The sequence below is a fragment of the Salvelinus alpinus genome, chromosome 3, assembly GCF_045679555.1.
Source record: "Salvelinus alpinus chromosome 3, SLU_Salpinus.1, whole genome shotgun sequence".
Lineage (NCBI taxonomy): Eukaryota > Metazoa > Chordata > Actinopteri > Salmoniformes > Salmonidae > Salvelinus > Salvelinus alpinus.
The window spans coordinates 68,834,206-68,857,404 of record NC_092088.1 but is presented as its reverse complement, the minus strand read 5'-3'; the positions used below and the strand labels follow the sequence as shown (position 1 = coordinate 68,857,404).

At 44.7% G+C, this 23,199-nt stretch overlaps 1 protein-coding gene across 9 annotated transcripts in view; it reads left to right on the top strand.

The window, feature by feature from the left end:
* Positions 1-23,199, top strand: part of LOC139571203 (RNA binding protein fox-1 homolog 3-like) — a 761,620-nt gene that overhangs the window by 67,657 nt on the left and 670,764 nt on the right. The window lies entirely within an intron of this gene.

Below are 23,199 nucleotides of genomic sequence, written 5' to 3'. Positions count from 1 at the left end.
TACAGGAAATAGGGTGCCATTTGGGACACAGTTCAGAATTGGATGAGTTAAGAGGGTTCTGAGAGCGTTCTTTGAGCGTTCTTTGAGCGTTTGATGCAATTCCAAGAATATCACGTTGGTTTTTCTGACATTTGCTCAAATGCAGCCTTGGGCAGAGTCATCCCCACACACACTGCGGGAACCACGGAAGGCCTTCCTAATGATCCATTAAAACATGTATGTTGTTCTGAGTGAAATCAATAGCCTGGAAAACTAATGTAATATAAAACACTGCAGTGTATAGAATAATAATGATTATAAAAAACAATGGCAGGGGATGGGAGAGGATGGCTCGCTGCGGGTATTTGGCCCTCTCAGTGTGAGAGGGAGAATGTTGTTTTGTACAATTTTAGATTAATACTTCGTGCTCACAGCAGGGGGTGGTAATTGTTGTGCATCATCTCGAGATTTTCCTGATGCAGGTTTTGATTGAGTGAGACCCCATTGGATTGAATGTGGATGATGTCGTCCCAAAAGATTTGACAGAAGTGTTCTCAAAATGGTACCCTATTCCCTTTGTAGTGCATGACTAGAGCCCTATTGGCGCTATTGCCATTTAGGATGCAGACAGTCACTAGAATAACTAGAGGCATAGATCTACAGTATAATTGATAGATAACCAGATACCTGTACGACACCAACGTTCACATAAACAATATTAATTTCTCAGCTGAATTGGTCTTAATTATTTAAAACTATATCTAGTCTGCCCTTCTCCAATCTATGTTCTCCAATCTATTCATGGAGATTTAAAGTGGTGGCATTTCTAAGAAGTTGCTACTGCTGAATGTGATGATGTAAGTCTCTGAGATTTGGGAGGGGAGAAATACTGGTATGACACTTAGACAGGGTAAGTTCCAAACAGCACCCCTACCCTATAAATCAATTTTACAGCAAAATCAATGGTGTAAAATGCACACTAATTCCAGTGAACATATGAGTCCCACAGAACTGGTGTTAAAATAACACTTTTGAAAGTGTTAAAAATGTTACTCTGTTGCAGTGTTCCCTCTTTAACTCTTAAAGTCTTCATAGGAACTCAATTGTGGTGTTTGCATAGCTCTACTGTAGAGTTATATGCAACACCTAAGTGTAAAACATAACACTTGATTTAGAGTAAACTGCACTCACTTTACTGGCACTAATACACTTTTTCAGTGTAAGAAATGAACACATGTAGTGTTACAGTAAATCATTTATGGTGTAAAGTGTAATTTGGATATTTCCCAAGTTCCCTTTTCATTTTGAGTAAATTGTAGAGTTTACCTCCCATAACTGTATTTGTTAGTGACAGATACATCATTGTTGCATTCTTTCTTTTTAAAGGTCTGTGGCTTCCAACAAAAGAGTACATAGGTTAATGTAATCATGTAAATTAAACTATAACAATACATTACATGTATCATAAGACCTTACTTATTGGCCTACAGTAGTTGATGGCCTAGTTTTACCCTAACAAAGTGTTGTTATGAAACTCCTGGTTTACAGACCACATCAGGCCTGCTAGTCACATAATTCTGTCAAGCAAAGTGATATGTAATTCCTATTAAAATCCAGACAGAGTTATTCAACTAAAACTGTTTAAACCGGAGCAACCATTTCAGTTATGCGTGCAATAAATCAAACTAATTGATTGGATTAGTTTAGAAAAATGTGTTATTTATATTTTTATAGCATAAGATGTCTCAATCAATCAATATACTTGCAAAACACAGACATTATAAACACTCCTAAAAAATCTACCTCCAGTAGAGCATGCTGGGAAATTATTAATTATGGGTGTGGTTTTGATGGGCCAGTTTTTCTCTCCACAGTGTAAAACAATAACTCTGGTTATTAACCCCAATACTCAGGGTTATTTTACACCATTGAGTGTTCATTGTACTCTTACAAAGTGCATTTAACCCCTGAATCAACACTAGAAATGTCACACTGAAAAATCAACACAGGTCAATAGTGCCCTGGTCAAAAGCAGTGCACTATGAAGGGAATAGGGTGCAATTTGGAGTGCACACATTGACTCTGTCCTCAAATGCCATCCTTGCCCCATTGACGATATACGGCACTGTGCTTTTTCTGTGTTTGCTTTGGGAACGGTACATATTGAACGCGGGGGGCACATTCCTTAGTTTAAATGTTCAAGGATCTTTTCCCTGAGCTCAAAGTCAAAGGCTGCCAGTCAGTCACATAGTCTATGCAGACCACTTTCATTGTAATTGTATGTGACCCACCGAAATAGTATTAAACTAACATTTTTAAAAGTGAAGATAAACTAACACCCCAAGAGTGTTGATCCATAACACCAGAGTGAATCATTTCAAAATCAAATCAAATCAAATCTTATTTGTCACATACACATGGTTAGCAGATGTTAATGCGAGTGTAGCGAAATGCTTGTGCTTCTAGTTCCGACAATGCAGTAATAACCAACGAGTAATCTAACCTAACAATTCCACAACTACTACCTTATACACACAAGTATAAAGGGATAAAGATTATGTACATAAAGATATATGAATGAGTGATGATACAGAACGGCATAGGCAAGATGCAGTAGATGGTATCGAGTACAGTATATACGTATGAGATGAGTAATGTAGGGTATGTAAACATAAAAGTGCATAGTTTAAAGTGGCTAGTGATACATGTATCACATAAAGATGTCAAGATGCACTAGATGATATAGAGTACAGTATATACATATGCATTGTTTAAAGTGGCTAGTGATACATTTTTGATCAATTTCCATCAATTTCCATTATTAAAGTGAGCTGGAGTTGAGTCAGTATGTTGGCAGCAGCCACTCGATGTTAGTGGTAGCTGTTTAACAGTCTGATGGCCTTGAGATAGAAGCTGTTTTTCAGTCTCTTGGTCCCTGCTTTGATGCACCTGTACTGACCTTGCCTTCTGGATGATAGCGGGGTGAACAGGCAGTGGCTCGGGTGGTTGTTGTCCTTGATGATCTTTATGGCCTTCCTGTGACATCGGGTGGTGTAGGTGTCCCGGAGGGCAGGTAGTTTGCCCCCAGTGATGCGTTGTGCAGGCCTCACTACCCTCTGGAGAGCCTTACGGTTGTGGGCGGAGCAGTTGCTGTACCACCGTACCAGGCGGTGATACAGCCCGACAGGATGCTCTCGATTGTGCATCTGTAGAAGTTTGTGAGTGGTTTTGGTGACAAGCCGAATTTCTTCAGCCTCCTGAGGTTGAAGAGGCGCTGCTGCGCCTTCTTCACAACGCTGTCTGTGTGGGTGGACCAATTCAGTTTGTCCGTGATGTGTACGCCGAGGAACTTAAAACTTACTACCCTCTCCACTACTGTCCCGTCGATGTGGATAGGGGGGTGCTCCCTCTGCTGTTTCCTGAAGTCCACAATCATCTCCTTTGTTTTGTTGACGTTGAGTGTGAGGTTATTTTCCTGACACAACACTCCGAGGGCTCTCACCTCCTCCCTGTAGGCCGTCTCGTCGTTGTTGGTAATCAAGCCTACCACTGTAGTGTCGTCCACAAACTTGATGATTGAGTTGGAGGCGTGCATGGCCACGCAGTCGTGGGTGAACAGGGAGTACAGGAGAGGGCTCAGAACGCACCCTTGTGGGGCCTCAGTGTTGAGGATCAGCGGGGTGGAGATGTTGTTACCTACCCTCACCACCTGGGGGGGCGGCCCGTCAGGAAGTCCAGTACCCAGTTGCACAGGGCGGGGTCGAGACCCAGGGTCTCGAGCTTGATGACGAGTTTGGAGGGTACTATGGTGTTAAATGCTGAGCTGTAGTCGATGAACAGCATTCTCACATAGGTATTCCTCTTGTCCAGATGGGTTAGGGCAGTGTGCAGTGTGGTTGTGATTGCGTCGTCTGTGGACCTATTGTGGCGGTAAGCAAATTGGAGTGTGTCTAGGGTGTCAGGTAGGGTGGAGGTGATATGGTCCTTGACTAGTCTCTCAAAGCACTTCATGATGACGGAAGTGAGTGCTACGGGGCTGTAGTCGTTTAGCTCAGTTACCTTAGCTTTCTTGGGATCAGGAACAATGGTGGCCCTCTTGGAGCATGTGGGAACAACAGACTGGGATAAGGATTGATTGAATATGTCCGTAAACACACCAGCCAGCTGGTCTGCGCATGCTCTGAGGACGCGGCTGGGGATGCCGTCTGGGCCTGTAGCCTTGCGAGGGTTAAAACGTTTAAATGTTTTACTCACGTCGGCTGCAGTGAAGTAGAGTCCGCAGGTTTTGGTAGCGGGCCGTGTCAGTGGTACTGTATTGTCCTCAGTGAGCAAAGAAGTTATTTTGTCTGTCTGGGAGCAAGACATCCTGGTCTACACTGTTTGTATTCGGTCATGTTGTCGGTCACCTTGCCCTGGTTAAAAGCAGTGGTTCGCGCTTTCAGTTTCACGCGAATGCTGCCATCAATCCACGGTTTCTGGTTTGGGAATGTTTTAATAGTTGTTGTGGGTACGACATCGCCGGTGCACTTTCTAATGAACTCGCTCACCGAATCAGCGTATTCGTCAATGTTGTTGTTGGACGCAACGCGGAACATATCCCAATCCACGTGATCGAAGCAGTCTTGAAGCGTGGAATCAGATTGGTCGGACCAGCGTTGAACAGACCTGAGCGCGGGAGCTTCTGTTTTAGTTTCTGTCTGTAGGCTGGAAGCAACAAAATGGAGTCGTGGTCAGCTGTTCTGAAAGGAGGGCGGGGGAGGGCCTTATATGCGTCGCGGAAGTTAAAATAACAATGATCCAGGGTTTTACCAGCCCTGGTTGCGCAATCGAGATGCTGATAGAATTTAGGGAGTCTTGTTTTCAGATTAGCCTTGTTAAAATCCCCAGCTACAATGAATGCAGCCTCAGGATGGATATGTGGTTTCCAGTTTACATAGAGTCAAATAAAGTTTGTTCAGGGCCATCGATGTGTCTCCTTGGGGGGGAATATATACGGATGTGATTATAATCGAAGAGAATTCCCTTGGTAGATAATGCGGTCGACATTTGATTGTGAGGAATTCTAAGTCAGGTGAGCAGAAGGACTTGAGTTCCTGTATGTTGTTATGATCACACCACGTCTCGTTACTCATAAGGCATACCCCCCCGCCCCTCTTCTTACCAGAAAGATGCTTGTTTCTGTCAGCGCGATGCGTGAAGAAACCAGCTGGCTGCACCGACTCCGATAGCGTCTCTCGAGTGAGCCATGTTTCCGTGAAGCAAAGAAAGTTACAGTCTCTGAGGTCTCTCTGGAAGGCAACCCTTGCTCGGATTTCATCAACCTTGTTGTCAAGAGACTGGACATTGGTGAGTAGTATGCTAGGGAGTGGTGCGCGATGTGCCCGTCTCCGGAGCCTGACCAGAAGACCGCTTCGTTTTCCCCTTTCACGGCGACGTTGTTTAGGCAAAACACAGGATCCGCTTCGGGAAAGTCATATTCCTGGTCGTAATGATGGTGAGTTGACGTTGCTCTTATATTCAGTAGTTCCTACTAGTATGTAATAAAACCTAAGATTACCTGGGGTACCAATGTAAGAAATAACACGTAAAAAAACGAAATACTGCATTTATTTATCTTGATTAAACTAATCCAAGTTGTACGTGGTTGGATTTATTTCACCTGCTATTGTATTCTGACTTAAATAAAAATGTTATTAGAGCTGATGCTGTTACACTTTCTCAGTGTTAGGGAATTAACACCTGTGGTGATACAGTAACTCGTTTTAGGGTGTTGTTTTAACACTGTAGGGTGTAAAGCCTTTTTTGCATTCCCAGGGTGCCTCTCGAGTGAATTTTAGAGGTACAATACCACCCATGACTGAGGTTTGCTAGTGACAGAGACATGCTTGTTGCATTCAATGGATTTCAGTCCTGTAGCCTTCACCAAGTGACTGCCTAAGTGATTAGTTCATCATAGAAAATTATTTATCTTTCTCATTACCATTCTACGACAGCCATGTTTTACTCAAAAGCAATAGTCTGAAACGCCTGGTTTGCAGTCCACATCAGCGAGTCAAATTATTCTGTCTTGCGAAGTGTTATATAACATCTATTTGAATCAAGCCAGAGTTAAGATAAACAGCATTTTTTTTGTTTTTTGGAAAAGTTTTATCGTATTTCCTTTAAAACAGCTCATATATGTTTGTGTACGTCATTTTTACACATAAAAACGGCATAAAAGCATAAAAACAGCATTTGGATACTACATTTAAATTTGTTAAAAAGTGCATGTTGTTAAAACCAATAAAAACAACCATAAATAAAAGTATTTTTCTATGTAAAACATCCAATTCTGTAAAAGCCATTTGAAATGTGTACAAATGATTTAACAAAAGTAAAGCATTTTTAAGACATGGAAAACATGTTAAAAAGTCATGTTAAAATGTGTACACAAAAGCTGTCTTCGGTCCTTTGTACAGGAGCGGGGTGAGTCCTTATCAAACTCGCCTCCTCCTGCTCTTCCGAATCAATCACCGTCCTGTCCTTCGGGGCCCATAGGAGATCCCTCCCCTAGGCGCATCGCCCTAGGCGCCGCAGCGCTGTCAGGCCGTGGCCGCCGGGACCTTGGGTGTTGTGGGGGACCCTTCGCCTGTGGTCGAGGTCCCCTTTCTTCTGTACCACCCCAGGGCTTCCGTGGCTACCATGGCCACTGCCTGGGGGGTGGTCTCTACTCATTTCGCTACCAGCAGGTGGTGGGAGGACCACAGTGCATTCTTCAGACACGTGAGGGTGGGCCAGAGCTTGGTGAAGGCCTTCGGTGGGGTGGGCCGATACAGCACGAGCTGGGGTGTTAGGTCCTCCCCTGCTGGCAGACACGGTGAGATCAGGGGGCCTGCTTCCTTCCACAGGTCCCTGGCGGCTCTGCACTCCCAGAGCAAGTGCCTCACTGACTCCTCTTGGCCACAGCTTGGTTGGGGGCACGAGGATATCCTCGCCATGCCCCAGGAGTGCATAATGGCCTTGACCGGGAGGATCTCGTGGGCAACCATCCAGGACAGGTCCCGGTGCCAATTTAGGAGACCAGGATGGGTCATGTTACGCCAAACCGTTATGGGCTTGCCTATAGAAAGCCCACTCACTGGACACACTGATTCCCGCTCCTGCACAATAGAGAGAAGAGAGTGGTGTTTATTTAAAACTGTGACTGCTTCTTTTTCCAGTTTAAAATGTCTTAAAAGCTGGAGCTGAACGTAGTGTGTGGGAAGCAGGAAAGAGACTGGAGCTCGCAGGTCAACTGGGATCAGCCTCAGGGTTCTGAGGTAAGATCCCAGCCAGAACCGTGCGAGGGCATGTGTCGTGTTGTTGACCAGGGAGGTGACAAGAGTGAGATGTAATGCTGTGTAGCCGCTGTCCAGGAACAAGTAGAGGTCAGGCAAGCATTTCCCCCCTTGGACCTGGGCCTCTTGACCACCTCCCTCTTCAGCCTCTCCCAGTTGCTTCCCCACAGGAAGAAGAACAGCATCTGTTCCAGAGCTAAAATAGTTATTTGTGTGGGGATAAAAACAGAACGGATTAATGAAAGCACAGGTAAAATCACAGCTTTAATGATTAAAACCTTGCCCTCAAAAGTCAGCTGTCGAAGTCCACAAAGATCCAGCCTCTGTCTTACTGTCACCAGGATCCCACTCCAGTTGCCGCTCCCTCCTCCCTCCCGGTCAAACTTTACCCCCAGTACCCTTATGTCCATTGTTTTAACAATCAGTGGTAGTCTGGTCAAGTCTGGGTCAGCCCACAGCCCGAAATGTTGAGCCTCTGTCTTGTCTTTATTCAGTCTCGCCCGAGAGGCTCGTCCATACCAGTCAGTCCTGTCCAGGGTCCTGTCGACGGATAAAAGGTTGGTACATCACGTTGTCCATGTAAAAAACTCACTTGGCAGTCATCCCACTCCCCGGGATACCCACCCCACTGATCCGTTGGTCCCTTCGCAAGACCTGTGCCAGTGGTTCGATGCAGGCCACAAACAGAAGAGGAGATAAAGGGCAGCCCTGACGGACGCCGCAGTGTACTCCCACTGCTTTTGACAAATGCCCATTTACAAGAATTTTACTGGTGATATCCCCGTACAGCAGTCCCACCCAAGCTAAGAACCTGTCCGGGAAGCCCATTTTTTGCAGTACCTTGAAGAGGTACTGGTGCGAAACCCGATCAAAGGCTTTTTGAAAATCTAAATTTAGGACTACAAGCCGCATGTTTCTGTCTCGCATAACAGATGGCATCTCTGATCAGTACCAGGCTGTCTTTGATCCTCCTTCCGGGAATGGCACAGGTTTGGTGAATCACCTACCCTAAAACAGAAACCATTCTGAGTGTAAAATGTTTACAATCAAAATTTAAAAGGGTAATCGGTCTCCAGTTCTTCAGGTGAGTCCTCTCATTTTTTTAACGTAAAATAATCACAATCCCTACGCTAAAACTGTCAGGTAGTCTGTCAAGATGTTCAAAGTCTGTAAAACAGATATATAACAATTGGAACTTTTAATCATAATGACTGCCAATGTAAAGATGATTGATAAACAAGACTATGTAAACCATCTAAACTGGCACAACCAACTTAACAACGGGTTAAATAAGTCCAACCACCTACTACTTTGCTTATTTAAAAACAGTATGTTATTTATCTTTGTGTAGTATAATATCAATGAATCAATCAATGTGCTTGAAGAAACATAGATATTAAAACTAACTATCCTAAAAAGCAACCTGCAACAAAGTGTGCTGGGAAATATGATAATGAGGGCCCTCCCAGGGTGTGTGTGTGTATGTGTGTGTGTGTGTGTCTTTTGTGTGTGTGCATGTGTGTGTATCACACTTTGACATTGCTCCGGGGCTCTGTACATCGCCTGTTACGCTGTTAAACAATTTGATTTACCCAGCACTCACACACACACACACACACACACACACACACACACACACACACACACACACACACACACACACACACACACACACACACACACACACACACACACACACACACACACACACACACACACACACACACACGCGCACACACACACACACACACACACAGCTCTCTCTGTCGGACACGAGGGGAACATAAACTAAACAGCGTAAATGCTTTCTCTCTCTCACCTGGGAATCTATTTCATTCCTCCTGTTTATTATGGATAGACTGTGTGCGTGCGTGTGTGTGTGTGTGTGTGTGTGTGTGTGTGTGTGCGCGTGCGCGTGCACGTGCGCGTGCACATGCGTGCTTGTGTCTGTGATGGCTGGTGGTGTGTGTGTGTGGGTCGGCGTGGGGCCCTTTAGGCTGATGATTGGGTCCTGATTTGATTTGGGGCCGGTTAGGAGGGTTAGGAGGCCGCGAGAGACATTGGTTGGTAATTGACAGGGATGGGTGCGGGCACCAATACTAATACAGACCAACAGAGCCAGGACAGGCTCTGGAACCAGTTGGGAGGAGAGGAGATGAGAGGACAGGAGAGGACAGGAGCAATGGCGACCCGTCATTCCGGGCAGGTGTGGCAGAGACACATTTTTAGCAACAACAAAAAAATGTAAAACAATAGAAACATGGTCTCTTGTTTCTTTTCTTGAGTAAGGCAGCTCCAAAATACAGGTGTTTCAGCCTAGCTCAATGCTTTCTGTGGTGGTGGGGCAAGCAAGCAGAAAATACGGAGCCTTGTGCCGTGACTGGCACAGTGTTCTGTCACTCATGGGGACATTACGTCACCGCCAAGTCTAAGGGGAGAGCTAGAAAATTCTAGCCCCTTGGGTGCTGCCATAGAGTTACATTAGAAGTGCCCATCAAGGAAGGCTCAAGGTCATTGGCCACAGATAAAATGACGTCAAATGACGTTATATGTACATTAGCTTTGATTGGACTGATCATGTCAACATCATACTTTTCATATCTTAGCTAGCAAGGTAGCAGTCATCATCATGTATCAAGTCGACAATCTACTGGCAAATCTGTGTGTGTGTCAGAGTGAAGGTGATACAGGAGTCAGTATTGGCCTTGAGGCGATAATGAGTTGACAGGGTTGTCATGGAGACCTGACCTGAGTCGTAACCTACGAAGCAAGCTAGATCTACTCAGGTTTTCTTAAGCTAACTAGCTTTAGTTAGCTTCACATTTCAACTCAGGCATCATCTGTACTACGACGGTGGATATTGCTCGTCCACCTGCTGCTAACTTGTAACTGCGCGCATGGCTAGTTGAACGCCAAACTCTTCATTGAGATGCTGAAATGTCAAGCCACGGGCGAGTCAGAGCTACATTTTCATTTGTGCCGAAATTCAAATTATTTCAGCAGGTCATGGTGGGAAATAGGCTTTTCACATGTTGAGCTGAAATGTTCACGTCAAAACAAAAGAAACGCATGTGAGGTCATTTGTTCACATGTGAAACCGTATGTCTACATGTATTCCGTATATTTTAACACCACCTTTTCACATGTGAGGAGAATAACATGTTTCCACCTCACATGTGAATTGCAGGTGTTTTCACACATGTTATCACATGTTAATTTTAAATGTTGTGAAACGTGATCACGTGTGAAGTTAATGTGTTTTTGCTGTAAGGGTTGATCACATAGAATATAAAACGAATTAAAGTTTTGTGATCACGCAAGTTGTAGAATGCATCTTAGCTCAATAACCTATGGAATTCTTTCTGATTCCAACTTAAAACATTCTAGAATGTTTATACTGTAGAATGTAGGTTTTGCCACTCAGGCCGCAATGCACACCCTTTTAAATGTATGTCTCCTTATATCAACCTATGAATGACAGACCTCTTTAAGTGCACATTGAGCGTGTCCACTCTATATCAATATGTGAGTGTACCCTAGGGAGTGTCTACCCTAGGGAGTGTCAAGACTTCACTAGGCTTCCGGCAGAACACATTGATGAGCCCTGTGACATCCACACTTTCACACAACCTTCACGCCAACCAGGACGTGCATATATCAAGGACCATCACCTAGATTGAGGAATGTTTTTATCAAACCCAACAAACTCACAGGGGAGGAGAAAATTTAACCAATAGTGTGTCAGTTTGCATCAGAATATTCTAAATAGCAGGATTTCATGTACAGTTTTTGTATTTCTCTCTTGATTGTTTACTGTTTGCGATAGCCTGCATTGTATATGGCTTAATGTAGTGTGAAATTAAAAAGTCAGTCCCGATGTTTCAAAGCAGCATGTTAGCCACTTATGATATTCCTGCTCGGCTACTAAAAACTATAAATTTCAGGGGGCAGATCGCTCAAGATTGACTGAAATTTGAGGGAAAAACCCTCAAAACCGGCCACTTGGGCAACAGTGAGCACTATTACCATCAAGTAGGCTTGGGTTTTGCTTGGGGGTTGTGGTTTGGGGTGCCAGATAGATGTACAAACATTACTCCGGATCCAAAGGTTGCATGTTCAATTCCAGTGGTACACACTCAATTTTATTTGTTTATTTTAACCCTATCCCAAACCTTAACCCTTAACTTAACCATTTGGAATGAATGTGTAAACGTAACGTTTTAACCCTTTCCAAAACCTTAAACCTGAGCAGGAAGAGACAACCCATGCAGTCAAAAACACTTCATCGTTTGACGTTTGGAGCAACTTCTACATCAGAGACACTAATTGATCAATTAAAATCAGGGACAAAGGAAAGACCAGTAAGACTTTAGGAATTGTGCACCCCTCTGCTATAAACCATATCTGGAGATCTCTCCTCATTCCAGTCTGCACTACCCAGAAATGATAGCTGTTTCCCAGGTGTACTGAGTGCCGAGCAGCCCTGGAGGAGTCCCCTGGATGGATGATATAATGATGTAGCCCTACTGGCCTCCACTTAGATAATGTCCAGTGCTCCGTCATCCAGACTGATGCTGCTATAACACACACACGAGAGAGAAAGAGAGAGAGAGAAGAGAGAGAGAGAGAGCGAGAAGAGAGAGAGAGACAGAGAGAGAAAAGAGAGAGACACACACACACACCTTGGGACTTGTAGTGGGGATATGTTCAGAAGTCACACCATTCAGCGGTCATGGTGGGATTACAGCCTCCAGAAATGCATTAACGAACAATGCTGAAGACACCACAGGATAGTGTGGGAGTGCGTTTGCTCAGGAAGTTTGATGCATTTCTTGTGGTGTGTTCTCCATTGATCCTGTTGCTAGAGGTTAGTTGTATGGACAATAGAGATAATTCTGTGTTCTCCATTGGTCCTGTTACTCTGTAGCCTTAGAGCTGACATGTTGTGCTCACTTCATGCCTCTGATGGCCAGTTGTGTCCAGCTCACCATGTGTGTGTGTGTGTGTGCATGTGTGTGTGTGTGTGCCTGTATGTGCCTGTGTGTGTCACTGACATCAGGGAGGGTAGCACCTTTAAAATAGGAGTAGTGGTAGATCAGAGTATCTATTCTCTATTTCTGGACAAGTGAACAAGGGATAATGGGCAGATCTGCATTGAGGGAGTGAGTGAGTGAGCGAGAGAGAGAGAGAGAGAGAGAGAGAGAGAGAGAGAGAGAGAGAGAAAGAAGCTACCCTGTAATGTCATAGTGATAATAAAACCAGTATTCAACTTAAACACTACAACAACAGACATTCAGTACAGAATCATATATTTCAAACACATGTGTATTCACATCACAAATGCATACATATCAGTGCAGTGATACATACAATGGTTGCTTCCCAAAGGGCACCTTTTTTGCTATAGTCCCATGCCACTGGGCACAACATGTCACCTCAACTTGGAGAATTAGGTCATGTTTGGTAGATACTTTGATCAATGAGATTCCAACCTATTTTCACCCACTCAAAAACACAGCCAATGTCACGTTCTGACCTTTATTTCCTTTGTTTTTGTCTTTATTTAGTATGGTCAGAGCGTGAGTTGGGGTGGGCAGTCTGTTTGTTTATCAATGTTTTTCTATTTCTGTGTTTGGCCTGATATGGTTCTCAATCAGAGGCAGGTGTTAGTCATTGTCTCTGATTGGGAACCATATTTAGGTAGCCTGTTTTTTGTTGAGTTTTGTGGGTGGTTATTTTCAGTCTTTGTGTGTCTGCACCAGACAGAACTGTTTCGTTTCGTGTTATTCTCGTTTATTGTTATTTTGTTTGTTTGTTTAACGTATTCTATTAAAATGGATACTTTTCACGCTGTGCCTTGGTCCTCCTCTCTTCCTCCATACGACAAACGTTACAGCCAAAGGTTTGTTGAATTCCCAATGTGTTCTCACTATGCTGTCAACCATCTACAAGCACAACCAAATTCCAATGGTAACAATGTCTGATTTTTGGTTTACTTGTCACCTTTTGTTTTACTTGTGACCTGCAGTTGAGATTACATTAAAGTACATGTTGCAAGTGATCAATGCCGTTTGAGATGATGTGCAGATTATTATAGCAGTTGTGAAGATTTGCACAGACCTGCGACCCTAGACATGCACGCTTTCTATGATTACATAAGACATTTATTGTTACAGTAACCTCAAAATGTGGCCATGGATGTGTTACTCATTTGAAGGTTGAATAATACTGTTACATTAGTTTGTGAGATAGCCTTGTCATTAGGTTATTTACTGTCTTGTGTAGTAATATGGAATTGTGTTTGGTGGACAACGCAACCAAATAGAATCATTTAAAGGAGATGTATCTACTGATTGAATAGTTCAATCTGAGCCATTGGCTTAATCTTATTCTTTAACTTTTATTTTTGGTTTAGATGGAGACGGGAATGCAACATATAATTAGTAAATTAGTCAACTAGTTAATAGGCTATTTACCGTATTGTCAACGCAACCAAATATCAACATTTGAAGGAGATCTATCTACTGATTGAATAGCTCAATCTGTGCCACATCTCCATTTAAATAATAGGGCTAAATCAAATCAAACTTTACATGCACTTTAAATGCACTTTGATTTGATTTTAAACCTACTATTTAACTTTTTGGTTGAGATGGAGACGTGAATCCAACATGTTTATTATTAACTTGTAGACTTCATTTGAAATCAACCAAAGCTTGAAACCCTAAGCCGCGTGTCAAACTCATGTCGTGGAGTGCAGAGTGTCTGCGGGTTTTTGCTCCTCCCTTGGCTGGCGGCTCTGGCAGCTCCTGACTGGCTGGCGGCACTGGCAGCTCCTGACTGGCTGGCGGCTCTGGCAGCTCCTGACTGGCTGGCGGCTCTGGCAGCTCCTGACTAGCTGGCGGCTCTGGCGGCTCCTGACTGACGGACGGCTCTAGCGGCTCCTGACTGACGGACGGCTCTAATGGCTCGGGACAGACGGGGGGCTCTGACGGCTCGGGACAGACGGATGGCTCAGATGGCGCTGGGCAGGCAGGCAGCTCAGACGGCGCTGGGCAGGCAGGCAGCTCAGACGGCGCTGGGCAGGCAGGCAGCTCAGACCTGCTGAGGCGCACAGTAGGCCTGGTGCGTGTTGCCGGAACTGGTGGTACCGGTTTGTAGACACGCACCTCAAGGCTAGTGCGGGGAGCAGGAACAGGGCACACTGGACTCTCGAGGCGCACTATACACCTGGTGCGTGGTACCGGCACTGGTGGTACCGGGCTGAGGGCACGCACCTCAGGGCGAGTGCGGGGAGAAGGAACAGTGCGTACAGGGCTCTGGATACGCACAGTAAGCTGGTGCGTGGTGCCGGAACTGGTGGTACTGGGCTGGAGACACGCACCACAGGGAGAGTGCGTGGAGGAGGAACAGAGTTCTGGAGACGCACAGGAAGCCTGGTGCGTGGTGTAGGCACTGGTGTTACTGGGCTGGGGCGAGGAGGTGGCGCCGGATATACCGGACCGTGAAGGCGTACAGGAGCTCTTAAGCACCGAGCCTGCCCAACCTTACCTGGTGTAATGCTCCCCGTAGCCAGGCCAGTGCGGCGAGGTGGAATAGCCCGCACTGGGCTGTGCTGGCGAACCGGAGACACCATGCGTAAGGCTGATGCCATGTACACCGGCCCGAGGAGACGTACTGGAGGCCAGATACGTTGAGCCGGCTTCATGGCACCTGGCTCGATGCCCACTCTAGCCCGGCCGATACGTGGAGCTGGAATGTACCGCACCGGGCTAAGCACACGTACAGGAGACACCGTGCGCTTTTCCGCACAACACGGTGTCTGCCCGTACTCTCGCTCTCCACGGCAAGCCCGGGAAGTTGGCGCAGGTCTCCTACCTGACTTCACCACAATCCCCTTTAGCCTCCCCCAAGACATTTTTGGGGTTTCTTCTCGGGCTTCCTGGCCAGCCGTGTTCACTCATAACACCGGTTCCCCTTCGCGGCTGCTTCCGCTCTCCTAGCTGCTTCCACCTGTTCCCATGGAAGGCGATCCTTACCAGCCAGGATCTCCTCCCATGTGTAGCAACCCTTTCCGTCCAACACCTCTTCCCAAGTCCATTCCTCCTGGTACCGCTGCTGCTGCTGCCGCTGCTGCCCGTTGCTACGCTGCTTGGTCCGAGATTGGTGGGTGGTTCTGTAACGGCAGCCTTCCTCCTCTTCACGAGAAGAGAAGGTGTAGCAAGGATCGGACCAACACGCAGCGTAGCCAGTGCTCAACATGTTTAATTACGAAACTGTGAACACTTACAAATAACAAAATAATAAATGTGGCAAACCGATACAGTCCTAGCTGGTGCAGAGAAACACAAAGACAGGAAACAACCACCCACAAACCCCAACACAAAACAAGCCACCTAAATATGATTCCCAATCAGAGACAACACAAAACACCTGCCTCTGATTGAGAACCATATTAGGCCAAACATAGAAACAGACAAACTAGACACACAACATAGAATGCCCACCCAGCTCACGTCCTGACCAACACTAAAACAAGCAAAACACACAAGAACTATGGTCAGAACGTGACATCCCTTGTACTTGAGTGATGAATTAAGGTCACTAATTAGTAAAGAACTCCCCTCACCTGGTTGTCTAGGTCTTGATTGAAAGGAAAAAACAAAAACCACGGACACTAGGCCCTCCATGGAATGAGTTTGACACCCTGCCCTAAACCTATATGTACAGTATTGTCTATGTTTAGTTGAATCCTGGGCTGAATTTAAACAATAGCTGTTGATGATTTCCCAAATGCTGTATAGGCCAAAATAGCATCATTGATGATATACTGTATGAGTGATGAAGTATGGTTACATTTAATTTGCTCTGTTGAACCTACCCGTTGGAATGACTTCGATAGCAACAGGGAATATATTAATTGGAGATTTGTCAGCAATCATTCTTACCATAGCACATTGGTAATAGTCAGTGACAAATATCAAAGCTGAGCAGGGCTTCGTTAAAACCCTGGATAGGAGACCAAAGAGATAGCTGTAGATAGATCAATGCTCCAGTAGGAGGTGCTGTCCAGACTATTTTTATTTTCTTATAGTGGATATTACATTGAAGATCTGATGTTTTTTCAAAGGTACAAATTCAACATATTTTATACAAGGTTTGTCTATGTTGGTTACCATGATGACATAATCCTGTTATTTCAATGTTACCCTCAAAACAACAGTAAATGTTGATATATTTTTTCGAATCCAATGTAGATTCCACCTCACAATACGTTGACAAATTACAGTGAAACAATGCTTATTTAACCAGTTTGTGCCCAGTGGGAAAGGCCCTGGTCAAAAGTGGTCAAAAGTAGTGCACTATAGTGTGCCATTTGGGATGCAACCGATGACTCTTCAAAATAATGATTCAGTACTTCTCAGCTTTTCTTACAATAAGGCCATGGTGTATTTTCTGAAGAAAACGTAATATTATTTCTTTCCTCTTCATGTGTTTGTGTCTGCTGTTCCCCCACTTTGAACTTCTACAATGCTTCCCAAATGACACCATTTTCTCTATGTAGTGCACTACTTTTGATTAGGTCCCATAGAGCTCAATAGGGTGCTATTTGGGACACACACCCAACATATCAAGCAGATGCCTCTGACCCATCATGCTGCTTTGGGCTGCCTTTGAACCATAAAACAGGAAGAAATAATAGAGAGAGAGAAATAGTCACACCCTCCTCCATCCTCCCACTCTTCACCATAGGAAGTGATGGAAGTTTCTATCTTCTTTTCTCTGTCTGAGACGGTTAGCTTGGAGGTGTGTGTGCGCGTGTGTGCGCATGCGCATGCATGCATGTCTGTGAGTTTGTGTTAGGGTTGGAGGTGTTAAAGCTGTTATTATTGTGTCATTTTGGAGAGTAGAGTAGGTATTCTAGCTAGCTACCAATTAGATGAGGTGATCAAGCGTTCTCCTGACAACGTTGCATACTCCACCATCAACACTGTGCTAACTGACAAACACTAGCCTTTTAGCACACTGTCTTTTTCCGTTTAAGAATGGGTTTTATTACACGTAAAAGAAGACTATTAATTCAAGTCTTCCCTCTCTCAAGTTGTGTCCCAAATGCAACCCTGTTCCCTTCCCAGGGTGGCAGGTAGCCTGGAAGGTAGGAGCGTTGGTCCAGTAATTGAAAGGTTGCTGGATCAAATCCCTGAGCTGACAAGAGAATAAAAATCTGTTGTTCTGAGCGAGGCAGTTCCCCAGGTGCTGATGTCGATTATGGCAGCCCCCTGCACCTCTCTGATTCAGAGGGGTCGGTTAAATGCAGAAAACACATTTCAGTTGAATGCATTTAGTTGTACACCTGACTAGGTATCCCCTTTCCCTATGTAGTTCACTATTTCTGGGGGCCCTGGTCAAAAGTAGTGCTCCATATAGGGAATGACGTGTGATTTGGGACGTAACTTGAGAGATGGAAGACTGGAATCAATAGTTTGTATTTATGTGTAATAAAACCTATTCTTAAAGAGAAAAAGACGTGGTAACATGGTAAAAGTATAGTGTTGATGTGTAATAAAACCTATTCTTAAAGAGAAAAAGACGTGGTAAACATGGTAAAAGTATAGTGTTTATGTGTAATAAAACCTATTCTTAAAGAGAAAAAGACGTGGTAAACATGGTAAAAGTATAGTGTTTATATGTAATAAAACCTATTCTTAAAGAGAAAAAGACGTGGTAAACATGGTAAAAGTATAGTGTTTATGTGTAATAAAACCTATTCTTAAAGAGAAAAAGACGTGGGGAACATGGTAAAAGTATAGTGTTGATGTGTAATAAAACCTATTCTTAAAGAGAAAAAGACGTGGTAAACATGGTAAAAGTATAGTGTTTATGTGTAATAAAACCTATTCTTAAAGAGATAAAGACGTGGTAAACATGGTAAAAGTATAGTGTTTATGTGTAATAAAACCTATTCTTAAAGAGAAAAAGACGTGGTAAACATGGTAAAAGTATAGTGTTGATGTGTAATAAAACCTATTCTTAAAGATAAAAAGACGTGGTAAACATGGTAAAAGTATAGTGTTGATGTGTAATAAAACCTATTCTTAAAGATAAAAAGACGTGGTAAACATGGTAAAAGTATAGTGTTTATGTGCCATGGAATACACTGAGCTTTTTATTCAAGCAAACCCGTCATTGCAATGTTTCAAAAGGTATTTTGTTTGCAAACTACTGCCCACTTGTTGCTCTGTGAACTAGACCCATCTGACTGTCAAGTTAGTACTTATATCTTATATCTTGAGTTCTTCTCTCCTCCTTCGAACAGCTGACTCAAGTTTGGATAGGGATGCTGTGCAGGGCAAGGATTTTCCACCCCCTTGTGTGTGTGTTTGTGTCTGTGCGTATGTGTGTGTCCATGTGTTTAGGCCAGTGATTGTGCGACCCCCTGCATGTGATCTCACACTGGTTCAAGATGATGAGGAGAGCTCGGTGGTGACCTTAAGGTCACCTGTCTTCTCTCTTCCATCACATCCTCCCTCCATCATCACACTCTACTGAACGAGGGATGACACACAGAGCCTATTTCTATTACGCACGTACACGAGCGCATGCACACACGCACAAATGTACACACACACACGCACACACACACACAAAGGTATTAAAGGAAATAGTGTAAAACAAATCCATTTATGCCAAGGCAACAACAGCCGGACCATGTTCTCAGAGAGCTGGGTTTCAGTTTCAGTCATTTGTCAGAGCAGAGCTGCATTCTGTTCCTGACAGAGGAGATTGTGGGTGCTGAGGGGTCGGTTGGTTGGTCGGCTTGTTGACAGCTGCGTTGCTGTGGCTTGTGTACTTTTCGGAGGTCGTTTTTGGCTGTCAATCAACCGTCACCATGGTGATTAACAATGAACACACCCCCTGTGGTTACAAATATTGGGCTTGTTTGAGTGGAAAAGCGAAAGCAACCAACAGTACAGATGAAAGTCGAGGAGTGAAGTCAGGGGAGGTGCATATGCAACAGGTGAAAGTCAGACACTGATGTGGTTTTCCAACAGTAAGGTTCAGTGCAACATGGCATTCCTTATAAAATTGTTGTTTATAATGTTGAAATAAATATGTCTCCAAACCCCATATCACGCACTCACAAACTGAAAATATGTGTGTATATTGTACCTAAATTGATGAGAGAGAGAGAGAGCATCATCTTACATTCATTTGCACATTTCCACTGTATACATGAAAGTTGGTTCCTGTTTCAGTCACTTCGTTCGTGTGGGTCAAACAAAAACACCCTAATGACTGGTTGACAATAGAAGCTCCCACAATGTAAGTGATGTCTACAGGATAAAGTTGGTGAAGAGCAACTGCTGACACATGCAGTCAAAACTTCATGACCTTTGATCACATGATTTTTGTAAAGTTCATGCAGTCGGCACAAGTCGGACAATTTTCCCAGAATGCAACACACTTTAAAAGGCGGTGACCAACGATGGTCACAGTGATCCGCTCGAACGCCCCGATTCTGTCTGAGACAAGGCCAACCCAACTCAGCGCTTTGTGTGTGTGTGTGTGTGGCCTCGATGCCACCGAGCATCCAAGCAGAACCGTCTGACAGCTCCCCCCACAGTCCCCTGGCCCCTTAGCTAGCTATACCAATCCTTGGTATAAGGGTGTGTGTGTGTGTGTGTGTTTGTGTGTGGTAGGGCTCAGATATGTCCCATCTCCCCTAACGTGCCCTTTAACGAGGCTCTCCTCTGTGTCACCGCTGTGTGATTGTATGTACCTCTGTACGTCTGCTTCGCCCCATGTCACACCTCCTGGTGAGCTGTCAGGTACCACGCTGTGTGACATGTCACTGGGCACACACACAAACAGCGATGACACTTGATACTGAATTTACACTCATACTCACAAAAGGCACATAATCCAATCCACGCCGTACACCATGGTTTCCCAAACTCAGTCCTAGGGCCCCCCATGGGTGCACATTTTGGTTTCTGCCTTGTCCTGGGCTTGGCTGGGCTGGCAGGTTAAAAAGTAAATAACTCTGTGAGACACAGGGAGTGGTGAGGCGCCGGCAGAACTACCCCGGCCAGACGAGGACTGTCAGAGGAGTAATGTCAGCAGTAAATGATCCAGGATCAGATCAGAACGAGTCAGACAGGAGTCAGCCAGAGCTACTGTGTTAAATGATCCAGGATCAGATCAGAGTCAGTCAGGAGGAGCCAGCCACAGCCACTGAGTTAAAGGCTCCTTCCTGTCACGGTTTAAATTAAGCCTTGATGAAATGCCTTTAAAGCAGGTTCTATCTTAAGGTTAGATAGAAGACCTTCATCAGCTGCTTACACATTTTATGAAGTCCTTTGTCGTAAGATTTAACACATACCATACCACAACCTTGTGGAGAGACACACTCATGTTGTTCTTGTTGTTTATATTTATTGGCCTGTCTGGAGAAAGTAAAAAGAAAGGAAATTCACGTTAGCACCACAATGCCTTCTTCACCCATGCTCTACCAAGGTTTTGCAGAACACAGCTTTGACCGACTAAATTAGCTATGTTGGTCTATTATACTTCAAACAATGTGTATGCATCTTACTTAGGATTCAACCCTTCTCAGACAGCCTAATTCATCAATTAAAACAAATGTTTTTGTTTAGAATTTTACACTGGCAGGTGATTATACAAAATGATACATCAATTCCACATGCAAAAGGTGTCATTCAAAAACATAATTTGCATGTGTTTTGTATCACATATTTTGTTTGTCCAGGGTCCGGTTTCCAAAAAGAATCTTAAGGCTAACTTGAATATTATAACCTTCATAGGCTCATCATTAAATCTCCAAGCTGTTTCCCAAAACCATCGTTACAAAAGCTCAGCTTTCAACACCATAGTGCCCTCAAAGCTCATCAATAAGCTAAGGACCCTGGGACTAAACACCCAGGGTCCTTAGGTGATGAGGGTAGGTAGCAACACATCCGCCATGCTGATCCTCAACGCGGGGGCCCCCAGGGGTGCGTGCTCAGTCCCCTCCTGTTCTCCCTGTTCACTCATGACTGTACGGCCAGGCATGACTCCAACACCATCATTAAGTTTGCCGATGACACAACAGTGGTAGGCCTGATCACCGACAACGATGAGACAGCCTATAGGGAGGAGGTCAGAGACCTGGCCATGTGGTGCCAGGACAACAACCTCTCCCTCAATGTGATCAAGACAAAGGAGCTGATTGTGGACTACAGGAAAAGGAGGACTGAGCACGCCCCCATTCTCATCAACGGGGCTGTAGTGGACACATCACCAACAAACGAACATAGTCCAAGCACACCAAGACAGTCGTGAAGAGGGCAAGACAAAACCTATTCCCCCTCAGGAGACTGAAAAGATTTGGCATGGGTCCTCAGATCCTCAAAAGTTTCTACAGCTGCACCATCGAGAGCATCCTGACGGGTTGCATCACTGCCTGGTATGGCAATTGCTCGGCCTCCGACCGCAAGGCACTACAGAGGGTAGTGCGACGGCCCAGTACATCACTGGGGCCAAGCTTCCTGCCATCCAGGACCTCCATACCAGCCACCCTAATCATAGACTGTTCTCTCTGCTACCGCATGGCAAGCGGAACCGAAGCACCAAAGTTGGCTGAGTGAGCATTTGGAAATAGACCCCCTTCCAATGTTTTACTTGTTGATGGCTACTTCCCACTATGCCGACGTCTGTATTTTTTCTCTATCAGAACAGTGGGAGATCCAGAGAAATTCCCAGCTAGCAACGGCCGTATAGGGACAGTGAATTTCTATTGCACTCCATGGTGAAATGTCTAAAATAATTCTAAGCGATTTGTGGTGTTGTTGTTTTTGCTGTTTTTGTTGTTGTTTTTCCAAGACATGTTTTCCTCAAACTTGGGGGGGGAAACATGGACATTTTAGGAATAGCCTGATTTCTGTAGAACAGAGAGGGGGGGAAAGGACAGCCAGGGATGGGTGTGATAAAAGGGGGGAGTCCCTGCTGAAAACGAGAGAAACAAATGGATTTGAAATGCTTTTTGATGGTATGAGGTTTTGTGTGGAGTACATCGTGCAGGCTGCTACTGGGCTGTACACTACACTGGGCTGTTCACTCTCTGTACAGGCTGGCTGGAGGCTGTCTCTTTTAACATAGTTTCACTCTCTTTCCCTCTCCTTCTCCCTCTCTCTACCCCCCCTCTCTCTCCAGCTCCACAACAGGCGGTTCAAATTGGAGCTGAATCAAACCGACAGCTTCTCCCTCTTTCCCTCTTCTCCCCCCACTCTCTCTTCATTCTTCATCCCTCTCTCTCTTCGCCCCCCTCTCTCTCCTCATCCCCTTGCTAATTACCTGCAGGGTGACCGTATGCTTATTAAAATTCCCTTTCAAAAAAGTTCTGACTTGTTTTTAACCTCACAGGCTACAACATGGAATCGGGGGAACAAGGCATAGAAATATCAAAGAGCTGTGAGACCAAAAACTGCCTTGAAAGTTTTTTCTGGGAGAAATGATAAAACTGCTCCCTCGCTCACTTCACCAGGGGAGAGGGAGGGCTAGGCCTGACATTGTGGTAATCTGCTGTAAAATTGGCTGAAATTTGTAATTCTGAAATAAACAACAACTAGGGAGAACGAGAGAGAGAGAGAGAGAGAGAGAGAGAGAGAGAGAGAGAGAGAGAGAGAGAGAGAGAGAGAGAGAGAGAGAGAGAGAGAGAGAGAGAGAGAGAGAGAGAGAGAGAGAGAGAGAGAGAGAGTGAGTGTGAGTGTGAGTGTGAGTGTGAGCGCAAGAGTGTGAGCGCAAGAGTTGATGCTGCAGAAGTTGAAATAAACAGGTCCAGTGTGTGTGTGTTGGACTCATTGTAATGGCTGTAATGGAATACATGGAGTCAAACATGTAGTTT